The sequence below is a fragment of the Capricornis sumatraensis genome, chromosome 3 (genome assembly GCF_032405125.1).
Source record: "Capricornis sumatraensis isolate serow.1 chromosome 3, serow.2, whole genome shotgun sequence".
NCBI lineage: Eukaryota > Metazoa > Chordata > Mammalia > Artiodactyla > Bovidae > Capricornis > Capricornis sumatraensis.
The window spans coordinates 130,397,886-130,410,094 of NC_091071.1; the positions used below are offsets into that span (position 1 = coordinate 130,397,886).

Sequence of the window (12,209 nt, forward strand, 5' to 3'; positions counted from 1 at the left end):
AAGAGGGGAGGTGACTGGCCAAGGTCACACAGTCAGAGGCAGAACCAGGACTCAACCCCAGCCTCTGACCCTGAGTTCAGGGGTGGTTTTTCTCCCCCACAACTATAACCTGTGCAATGTTCTTTCTTGTTAAATTGGAGATATAAATGAATGAGGGCCTGCATGGGTAAGGCTGGGTTCCAGAAAAGCTTGTCTTGGAAAACGCAGTGTGAAGGGATACTAACAACTCAGGCTATGGAGCCAAATAGCCTACATGTGAGCTCTGCTTCCTAATAACTGTGTAATATTGCATAATTCCAGGGGGCTTTGTTCCCATGGTACTTTATGTCAGTGTAGTCCCTAGAGGTGTTCAGTGCAACTGTCCTGGGGATTGCTTACCTCCCTGTGACTCTGTTGTCCCAGCTGAGAAATGGGCAGAGTCATGATTATTTCCCAGGCTGTTGTGGCAACAGAATAAAATAAAGCATGGCCTGATCCAGTAAAAGACACTTCAAGATGCCCTGTCCTCCTTAGATATGTCTCCACCCCTATCCTTTTCCATGGAAAAGTTTGCCTCTGATAAAAAATGTCTGCTTATTTTCTCCACATTCTCTCCTATACCAACAGCTGGGCCACCCTGTGATCCCATCACGGCAGTCACCACGTACTGGACCAGGCAGTGTGCTCAACCTGAACGTGCATGCTCTCCCTTGATCCTGTCTTTCTGCATCTCCCCTGTCCCATCACTGAACCTGGTGAATGAGCATGATGAGTTTCCAGGGGAGTCTGGATGGGAAAATTCTCACCCAGATTCTGCCAATAACACCCTAGGTGACCAAAGGACCGGGATGTCCCCTGAGTCTCATCTAACTCATCTAGTAGGAGAGGTTTCTAATACCTATCCTGTGCCTAAGAGAATTGCTGTCTCTACAAGTAGGATGAAACATTAAAGCTAATGAAAGAAGCTCCAAATTATTATGAAAAGAAATGGCCAGGCTCTTATTACCTGCAAAGGGCCAGTTTTAAAAACAGCCTCCAAGTACAAATGGAACTTAACAGACAAGGATGGGGACAAGGTCTAACCACCAACATGATTAAAAAAAAAAAAATGGGATGCTCCGGTTAACAAAGGTACTGCAGCAACCTGGAGAGAGGGACATGAGGGAATTAGAGCTGAACCACCTAGGATTTCCGGACTGAGAGAGAGAAGGCATCAGAGAACCTTTGAATACCCTGATGAATTCTTTTCTATTTCTAGTTCTGAGCTGACCATGTGGGCTAAACATTAACTTTCTGCCAGCCAGACCCAGCCCATCTGCACATCTCTTGTCTGTGCACACCCACTGGGCAACCACATGGAATCTTGCCTCTTTTCTTTCCCCCCACTCTGCTTTTCAGGATTTTAAATAATAGAACATTAACAGAGTCCCTCAAGTTAAAGATGGAATAGTATGTGTCTATGACATGTTTCTAAATGCAAATTCCTCACTTTGTGTATTTATGGGACAACATGGGCGGAGGAGCCTGGTAGGCTGCAGTCCATGGGGTCATGAAGAGTCGGACACGACTGAGCAGCTTCACTTTCACTTTTCACTTTCATGCATTGGAGAAGGAAGTGGCAACCCACTCCAGTGTTCTTGCCTGGACAATCCCAGGGACGGGGAGCCTGGTAGGCTGCCGTCTACGGGGTCGCACAGAGTCAGCCACGACTGAAGCGACTTAGCAGCAGCAGCAGCAGATATGAGAAACAACTCAGAAACTCCCTGGAGAACTTACATGTGATCAGATCAGAAGTGCTTGCTAAACTCCACATGTTTGCTGGGCCCCTGTTAGCTGCATGCCAGGCCCTGTACTATCACTAAACATAAAAAGTACATGAGTGCCTGGGATCTGTGATGCCAAGGCAGATGCAAGGAGCGACAAACAGTTGGGGTTGAGCCCCTAGTGAACTGAGGGCTTGTACTCTTCTTGTCTCCTGGGCCCACCCCACCTAAAGAACTGAGTGGTAGAATTGTCCTCAAGTACAAGCACAGGGTATATATCCAACTTGCCCTCTTCCCTGATCAACAATGGCTTACATCAGATATTTTCCAGGTACAGTGAAGTTGTAAAGGTTACTCTAATGAAAGATAAAGATACCAGGAGGGGTACAGGGGTTGCATTTATTTTATTTTTGGATAAAGAATCTCTACAAAACTGTGCAAGTCAATAAACAACAAACAGTTATTTGGTAGAGTGATAAAAGCAAGCATTGGTATTGGCAATGGAAGAGCAGCTGAGTTCATCAAAGATGAAACTATGTACTTTGATAAACCTAAGTGTTATGAATGTGGAGAAAGTGGACACTTAAGTTAATGTTTATCCTAAAAATACACTTGGAGGATGTGAACCTCCAAAGAAGAAAATGAAAAAAAAAAAAGGAAAATTCCTGAGCCAGAAGAAGAAATTGAAGAAGACAGTGAAGATGAAGGGGAAGATCCTGCTCTTAACAGCCTCAGTCAGGCCACAGATTTCCAGCAAGTCAAAACTGAAAAACGGAGACCCAGTTCAGGGGAATCCTTCAACATCAGATGATTCAAAATGCCCAGGGATAAAGAAAAGAATATATTTCAATGATGAGGAGGAACTTAGTGATTAGAATTATATATGTATTATGAAAATATCATTAAAAAGTTTTTAAATCTTGGAGTGCTAGTTTCCATCGGGACTAAACATTATTTTAGAATTTGAACATGAGAACACTTAGGACCAAATACTTTCCTACTTTAAAATGCTACATAGGAAAATGAAAAGTAATTTGAAAGTATCACATTCATTTTGCATCAAGATTTGCTAATAATCATTAATCTTGAAAATAGTTTATTTGAATAAAAATGAAAATTTAATACTATCATAATAATGCTATGTCAAGAAGAAATGTAGATAGTAAAAAGATTTGTTTGAGAAATTTGTTATAAAAGATTATTCACGATTGGTCTATATGAGGACTTTTGAAATAAATTTCGTCCTTAAAACAAAAACTTCATTTAAAAAAAATACTTGAGGCACTTCCCTGGTGGTGCAGTGGATAAGAATCTACCTGTCAATGCCGGGGACACAGCCTTGATCCCTGACCCAGGAAGATTCCACATGCTGTGGAGCAGCTAAGCCACAACTTTTGAGCCCACAAGTCACAGCCAGGTGCCACAACTACTGAAGCCCGGACCTAGAGCCTGTGCTCGGCAACAAAAGAAGACACAGCAATGAGAAGCCTGGGCACTGCAACGAAGAGTAGCCCCCTGCTCGCCACTACGAGAGAAAGCCCACGCACAGCAGTGAAGACCCACTGAAACCAAAAATAAGTGAAAAGTTTTTTAAAAATTGCATGAGGCATGAGACTCGCTCCCATGCCATGATGGGTAGAGGAGAAATGATTTAGACTCTATTTGCTTGCTATTGATTTGAAACAATAATTGATTTCACTGTTTGTTTGTTTTCTACTTTATGTCTTTTTTTTCCCCAAGGCAGCAAAGGGGAAGGTAGCCACAGCATCTGGTAATAATTGGCAAATCTTAACACTCTCCCTAAGACCAGATGGAAATATTTCATGCCTTAACATAATTTTACAAGTTACTGGCAAAAAAAAAATAATCACCCATCTTTTTAAAGATTTTATAATTGTGAAATAATAGAAAATATTGACCTTTGCCCCAAGTTCCTGAGACATAATTCCTAAATCTCTTGGAATTTCCCAGGTGAAAAAAGGCAAAGCTTGGTGGGCTCCTGGATGAGTGATAGTCACTCAAGAAACCAATCATGGTTAGAAGTTTCGAGCTTTCAGCCCCATCCCTTATTCTCTGGTAACGGTAGAGAGACTGGAAATGGAGTTAGTGGTCAATCATAACCATGTGATGAAGCCCCCGTAAAAATCCCAAATGCGCATGTGGTTTGGAATCTTCCAGTCTGGTAATATATGGAGGTGCTAGGAGAGTGGGGCACTAGAGAGAGCATGAACCTCTTCCCACTCACTCACCTTGCATCTCTTCCATCTGATGTTCACCCATATCCAACTTCATGTCCTTTTATAACAAACCAGTAAACATAACTGTTTCCAAATTCTGTGAGCCATTCTACCAAATTATTGAACCCAAAGAAGAGGTCGTGGGTACTCCCATTTACAGCGGGTGGGTCAGAAATACAGGTGACAACATGCAACTGGAGACTGGCATCTGAAGTTGGCGGCGTGGCATCAGTCTTGTGGGGACTGAGCTCTTAACCTGTGAGAGCTGATGCCATCTCCAGGTAGATACTGAATTTGAATTTACAGGATATCCAGCTGGTGTTGTAGAGAATTCCTTGATGGGAGGGGGAAAAAACCAACATTTGGTGACCAAAAGTGTCAGAAGCGAAGTGCTCTGTGAGTAGTAAAGGTGAAACACATAGGAGGAAGAGTGAGGTTTTCCTACTCAGTGATAAAATGAGGGAGATTATTTGCATTTTTTAAAAATGATATTTTTTTCCTTTTAAAAGACTGTAAATTATATATAGTGCCTTCAAAGAATATCATTAATAAAAGCCAGACTTTCCCTTGAAGTCTTTATTGCACAGTGAGGTTCGTCAGATACCAAGGGCTAGTTTCTGCTGAAAATTGTTAGAAGTCTGGCTCCAAACTTCTGTAAGCGACCCACCCATTGAAAAGCCTACCTCTGTTTTCATGGACTCTGCTGCCCCCTATCAGAAACTAAAGCTGTTACAGGATATACAATTTTTTGAACAAAGCTTTTCCTCAATCACATGATGAAACAGGATATGCTCATACCTTATGAATTTAGACCAAATAACTATTTGCTTTAAAATGAGCCTAATTGCTTTGCTGCCCAGAAGTTATTGCACAACAGTAATAATAATCACGGCAGTAAAAATCTGTCTGAAATAATTTGGAGCAAGATGGAGTCCCTCAGCCCAAGGGCCCAGTCTACAGGTTCACACCTTTCACAGACTGCTGGGAAGACACACAAGTGAATCAGCAGCTTCAACATGGATAAGGAGAGGCATGTGGGTACTCGGTGCTGAGGGAGCACAACGAGGCAGCACCTTAACAAGTGGGTTCCAAACAAAGTAAAAGGACCCGTTCTTATAGAAACAGCAGCAGTCAGCCAAATGAAGAAGAAAGCGAAGCCTTTTCCAGAGAGTGGCAACTGTGTCTGCCAGGGCAGGGAAGCCCATGAGAGGGTGACAATACACACATATATGTATATACATATATGTATACAATACTGATACATTCTATATACACAAATAAATACTTTATCACAGATTTTTCATAAATTTTGATGCAATAAATTAAAAAACTTCAATAAACTTCTAAAAAAAAAGAAAGGAAGGAACTGAATTATGTATTGAGCTGATTCCCAGCAGCCCAGCTGTCACTCCTCTGCCTGAAAACGGCTGCTGCGAGGCCACGTCACCTCCCTGCTTCAGAGTATGGCTGAGTCAGAGTTCAAAACAAAGGAGAGCAAGAGAGATTCCCAAGGAGGTCACCTGAGCAGAATATCCAATGAGCAGCTGCCCTGTATTCTGCATGTACATCCACAAGAGGTGAAATACTCAGTTAGCTAACTGAGGACACTGTCTCAAGACTGGAATCAGGAAAGAGAGCCATTAAACTGTCAGTAAAGATTTGCACATTATCAGAAATACTCTTGGGCTTCCCTGGTGCCTCAGTGGTAAAGAATCTTCCTGCCAAGGCAGGAGACATAAGTTTGATCCTGGACCAGGAAGATCCCACATGCTATGGGGAAACTAAGCCAGTGTACCACAACTATTGAGCCTATGCTTTAGAACCCAGGAGCCACAACTACTGAGCCCACATGCCACAGCTACTGAAGCCTGAACACCCTAGAGCCTGTGCTCCACAACAAGAGAAGCTACCACAATAAGAAGCCCGTGCACAGCAAGTAGAGAAAAGCCCATGCAGCAACAAAGACCCAGCACAGCCAAATAAATTAATAAATAACTTTTTTAAAAAGAAAGAAATGCCTTTCACAAGACAACAGAAAAAAAAATCCAGTGATCATCTATGAGATTTCAAAACATCCTTTGAGAGATGCTTAAAATCTAGCACTCATTTCTCCTGTTTTCCTTCAGTGCTGGGCATGTTGCTTCACTTCGAGAAAGTAGTTTTGTCTTTGTCAGAATATACATGCACCAAGGCATTAATTATTTACAGTTTTCCATTATTTATCTCATTTCCATTTAGTGCATCATCTTTCAGCAAATCATATGTTTTCCCTTTGAACAGCATTTCGGCCAAGTTTTTCCATTATTCTTTCCTTTTTCTTTAGTATACTCTAGATCAAATATTAAATATACATTTATTTCTATACTCTTCAATAATATTTTCCATTCTCCTGGTCTCCTACTGACTTATTTGACTTTACTGGTCCTACATGATTTTGGTGAAAAAAAAATGATACACTCTCAATAAAAAAAAATGTATTTCTCATTAGCCTAGAAGAATAAGGTCAAAAACTAATTTCAATAGATAAAATAGTTAAAAATAACACTGAATGGGAATGTAAATTATTACAGCCACTGTGGAAAACAGGATGGAAGTTTCTCAAAAAACTAAGACTAAAACTACTATATGATCCATCCACTCCTGGGTATATATGTGAAAAAAGCAAAACCACTAATTCAAAAAGATACATGCACCCAATGTTCATAGCAGCATTATTTAAAATTGTTGAGATACTGAAACAGCTAAAGTATCCCAAAACAAATGAATGGATAAAGAGGATGTGAATAAATAAAGGTACACACACACACACACATGCACGCACACACACAATGGAATACTACTCAGTCATAAAAAAGAAGAAAATTTTGCCAGTTGCAGCAACATGGGTGAACTTAGAGGGCATTATGCTAAGTGAAATAAACAGAAAGACAAATACTATTTGATATTACTTAGATGCAGAGTCTAAAAAATACACAAACTAGTGAATATAACAAAAAAGAAGCACACTCACAGATACAGAGAATCAACTAGTGCTTGCCAACTGGGGGAAGGGGGAGGAATATGGATGGGGTTGTGGGAGGCACAATCTATTGGGTGTAAAATAGGCTACAAGAATGTATTATACAACACAAGGAATATAGCCAGTATTTTGTAACAATGTAAAAGGAGCACAGCCTTTTAAAATTATATTTAAAAATTAAAAAAAAAACAAAACACTGAATACATGCACCAGTGGAAAGAGCATTGGTTTAGGGTCAGACCAGCCATGGTTCAAATAATAGCACTACCATTAAACCTCTCTGACCCTTAATTTTCTCCTCTGCACAATGGGTATAATAAATATCTGTCTTTATGGTTATCGTGAGAAGCAAGGAAACTGATGCTAAACTGCTTTAGAAATTGTAAAGCATTAATCAAATGTAAGGCATAGTGATTAATTGCTTATTGAATAAACTCAAGTTTCATAATTTTTCCTTTGAACACCAAGGTTCTAATCTTGAAAACATTCTTTATTTGCCCATATTTCATTATTTTAGGAACTTGCCAAAGTCAGGAATGATTTCCTTCTTTTTGCTGGCCTCAGTTAATTGATTTTTGTTAAACTAGCAAGACAAAAATTTCAGCACATAGGAAAACAGCATTGCATTAAAAAAAGGATTTTCCTTCACATCTTTTTTTTAATCCAAAATAATATTAAGGGAATTCCCTGGTGGTATGGAGATTAGGACCTGTGCTCTCACTGCCGAGTGCCTAGGTTCAATCCCTGGTTGGGGAACTAAGATTCCACAAGCTGTGTGGTGCAGCCGAAAATGAAAATACGAAATTATTTCAAAGAACAAAAATCTATGTACAAGATAGTATTAAGTAGTAAGTAGCTCTTATCCATCCCTTTTCAGGCTACTTTTTTGTTTGCTTTACAAATGGTTTGGAACTCTTTAAGAGAGAGGGGTAACTAGTAAGCCATGGCAAACTTCCATGGACTATACTCAGTGACGACAATAAAGAGAGACTAAGTAGCTTCATCCTCTTTAATAACATTTCTGGGGCAGAGATGATTGATACCATTAACTTTTCATTATAAACTTATTTTTCTTACTAGAACAAGAAGAGGCCTTTTTTTTTTCCTCTAAGAAAAAATTAAAGAGTAGGATCCATGTATGATTTCAAACAGAGACAGTGAAGTATCATTAAAATTTCTAGAGCATTAATTATTTCTGTTTCCTTGCCTTGTTATGACAAGTGTACCTGATCTCTTGGGATGGCTGGCCAGAGCTCTGCAGTGCCCCACTCCAAGAACAACAGTGACTGACACTCATCCATCCCAACTCACCTGTGGAAAATGTCCAGGAAGTTGCTCAGGCTACAAGTCAAAATAGCCATGGTCTTTTGGAAGGTTCACTATTAACCCTTTCCCCCTGAAAAATACAGGATATTCTAGATACTTTGTGGTATAAAAAATAATTTTTCTAACGTCTTCCAGACCCCTAAATATTAGGCATCTAGGGAAAGTAGCAAACAAGTAAGTAATTTGAAAAGCATGAAACCAGCTTGTATCAATTCCTTCCACAAGCAGCCCATTTCTTTTGCAGTGGTTGGCTAGGGTTGAGGCAGCAACCAGCAGGGCCACAGTGTCACCATTAAGGAGATAGGAGCAGGGTCTTTGGATAGGGTCTTTGATTTAGTCAGTTTGAACGTCTTCTTTAAACTAATTCTGCCCTGAGAACACTTTCTGAACAAACTTTTTTTATGTGTCTATGCTGCTGATACAGGAAATGAACCAGGAATATTGATCTTCCTGCATCATCATTCAATTCATACCATTTCCTTACTTGAAAACCTTCAACAAATATTTGTTGAATAAATGAAGTATGACTAGTCAGTGGTTACCCACTCAAAATTCTCCAAGCCAGGCTTCAGCAATATGTGAACCGTGAACTTCCTGATGTTCAGGCTAGTTTTAGAAAAGGCAGAGGAACCAGAGATGAAATTGCCAACATCCGCTGGATCATCGAAAAAGCAAGAGAGTTCCAGAAAAACATCTATTTCTGCTTTATTGACTATGCCAAAGCCTTTGACTGTGTGGATCACAATAAACTGTGGAAAATTCTGAGAGAGATGGGAATACCAGACCACCTGACCTGCCTCTTGAGAAATCTGTATGCAGGTCAGGAAGCAACAGTTAGAACTGGACATGGAGCAACAGACTGGTTCCACATAGGAAAAGGAGTACGTCAAGGCTGTATATTGTCACCCTGCTTATTTAACTTCTATGCAGAGTACATAATGAGAAACGCTGGAATGGAAGAAACACAAGGTGGAATCAAGATTGCCGGGAGAAATATCAATGACCTCAGATATGCAGATGACACCACCCTTATGGCAGAAAGTGAAGAGGAACTCAAAAGCCTCTTGATGAAAGTGAAAGAGGACAGTGAAAAAGTTGGCTTAAAGCTCAACATTCAGAAAACGAAGATCATGGCATCCGGTCCCATCACTTCATGGGAGATAGATGGGGAAACAGTGGAAACAGTGTCAGACTTTATTTTTTGGGCTCCAAAATCACTGCAGATGGTGATTGCAGCCATGAAATTAAAAGACACTTACTCCTTGGAAGAAAAGTTATGACCATCCTAGATAGTATATTCAAAAGCAGAGACATTACTTTGCTGACTAAGGACCATCTAGTCAAGGCTATGGTTTTTCCTGTGGTCATGTATGGATGTGAGAGTTGGACTGTGAAGAAGGCTGAGTGCTGAAGAATTGATGCTTTTGAACTGTGGTGTTGGAGAAGACTCTTGAGAGTCCCTTGGACTGCAAGGAGATCCAACCAGTCCATTCTGAAGGAGATCAGCCCTGGGATTTCTTTGGAAGGGATGATGCTAAAGCTGAAACTCCAGTACTTTGGCCACCTCATGTGAAGAGTTGACTCATTGGAAAAGACTCTGATGCTGAGAGGGATTGGGGGCAGGAGGAGAAGGGGACGACAGAGGATGAGATGGCTGGATGGCATCGCTGACTCGATGGATGTGAGTCTGAGTGAACTCTGGGAGTTGGTGATAGACAGGGAGTCCTGGCGTGCTGCGATTCATGGGGTCGCAAAGAGTCGGACACGACTGAGCGACTGAACTGAACTGAACTGACCCACTGCCTAGGACTTCCCTGGTGGCTCAGATGGTAAAGTGTCTGTCTACAATGCGGGAGACCTGGGTTCGAGCCCTGGGTTGGGAAGATCCCCTGGAGAGGGAAATGGCAATCCTCTCTAGAACTATTGCCTGGAAAATCCCATGGACAGAGGAGCCTGGTAGGCTACAGTCCATGGGGTCGCAAAGAGTTGGACACGACTGAGCGACTTCAGTATCACTATCACTATCACTATCACCCACTGCCTATATAAAGTTTAAAGGATGGCCTTGGAAGTGCTCCATAAACTGATGCAAAATTACACCTCATTCATTCATTTGCTCAATAAATATGTATTGGGTACCTAGAAGAAGGAGCTCTACTTGGTGCTAGAGGGTTAGATTTGACGACAAATCAGATACTGGCCTGAACTTCTTGGGCTGTCTGATCTTCCACTGTTTCATATCACTAGGGCTGCCCACTGCCTCACACTTTTTCAGCACAACCCAAACCTCCTCTACTTTGTTAGTTTTTCTTCCTTCCCTCCAACATAATACATGCAATTCTAACTTATCCTCAAATTTAAGCTCAAGTGTGCCCTCCTCCTCAAGCTCCCTCTTAATCACACTTTCTCTTCCCTCTTCAACATGAAGAAAGCTCTGTCCTTTGACTTCATGGAGAACTTGACGAGCAGTTTTGTTTGGGCATTTTCTCTTCTATTACCATTACATCAGTATTTTCTCCACCATCTTGAAGGGAAGGACATTTTCAGTTCTGTTTAGAGCACCTGGACTTCAACTAGTTGGCACTTAGTAAATATTTGTCAAATGAATGAATGAATAAGTGAATGCCTCATGACTTAAGTTATAAATACTTCTTTTACCCCCTTGAGAATACATTTCTCAAATCTCCTTAAAATTATGCTTTCACAAACTTAAAAGCCAAATAGGTCATTTGCTCAAGTTTATTCAATACAATGAAAATATAAAAATGCCCACAAGGAAATAAAATGTGTTATACTACATGCCTCATCAGTTATGCATGTAAGGCAGAATTGTGTCACTATCTCCAAAGACTCGAAGTTTGAGAAGTGAAGTGTGCTTCTATCCACTGCGTGACACCAGTTCTTTCTAAAATGATTTGAAGAATTGAATAGTAAACCTATGCTTTCAGGTCTTCAGCTGAACTCAGGCCAACCCCCTAGTCCTCTTGCACCTTCTGCTGCACCTGACATCAATCCAATCAAATATTTTCTCCAGCCACTTGGGCTGCTGAGCAATGCTAGAGAATACCCACAGTTTCATGGGACTACCAGGCAATCCTGAAGGGCCTCATTCTTTCTCAAGAGTGTTGTACAAAGTCTTCTCAAGCCACCTACAAACATCCATCTCCTCCAATTTTAGCATGACAAAATGGATTTCCTTTGTCGTGATAATAAAGAACAATACCCTGAGGGCCCAATGTGCAATGGTTGCAAACAGCAGCCTCCTCAGTAATGTATACAGTCTGTTGCCTGTGTAGGTTGCCCTAAGGGACCTTGGAGACAACTCTTTCTAGAGGGCATTCATGACTGGCCTGCTGTTCCCAGTCTAAGCTCCAGACAGGTATGCGCTGTGCCTTTGGAAAGCCCTAGGGCACAGTGGCCAGGGTCCATATTGGCTAAGTCATAATGTTCATCGGCACCAAGCTGCAGAACAAGGAGCATGTGATTGAAGCCCTCTGCAGAGGCAAGTTCAAGTTCCCTGGCCTCCAAAATATCCACATCTCCAAGAAGTGGGGATATACTAAGTTTAATGCGGATGAATTTGGAAACATGGTGGCAGAAAAGTGGGTCATCCCAGATGGCTGTGGGGTCAAATACATCCCTAATCATGATCCCCTGGACAAATGGCGGGCGCTGTACTCATGAGAGCATTGGTGCTGTCCCCTCCTTAATCATGCTCACCAATAAATCTATTTCCTGTCAAAAAATATAGCAACATCAAAGCTGTTACTTTTATTAAACACTGTGCGTAGGCCTTTTACCTTATAGGCATTATCTCAGTTAATTTTCACAAAGATCACCATTTATTGAAGCAGGTACAATTATTATCCCCTTTCTACAAATTAG

General features: G+C 41.0%; 2 pseudogenes; both read left to right on the top strand.

The window, feature by feature from the left end:
• The first annotated feature begins 827 nt into the window (after window positions 1-827).
• Window positions 828-2,617, top strand: LOC138076311 (zinc finger CCHC-type and RNA-binding motif-containing protein 1 pseudogene; annotated as a pseudogene).
• An 8,882-nt stretch (window positions 2,618-11,499) lies between these two features.
• Window positions 11,500-11,648, top strand: LOC138077289 (small nucleolar RNA SNORA70; annotated as a pseudogene).
• Window positions 11,649-12,209: the final 561 nt, after the last annotated feature.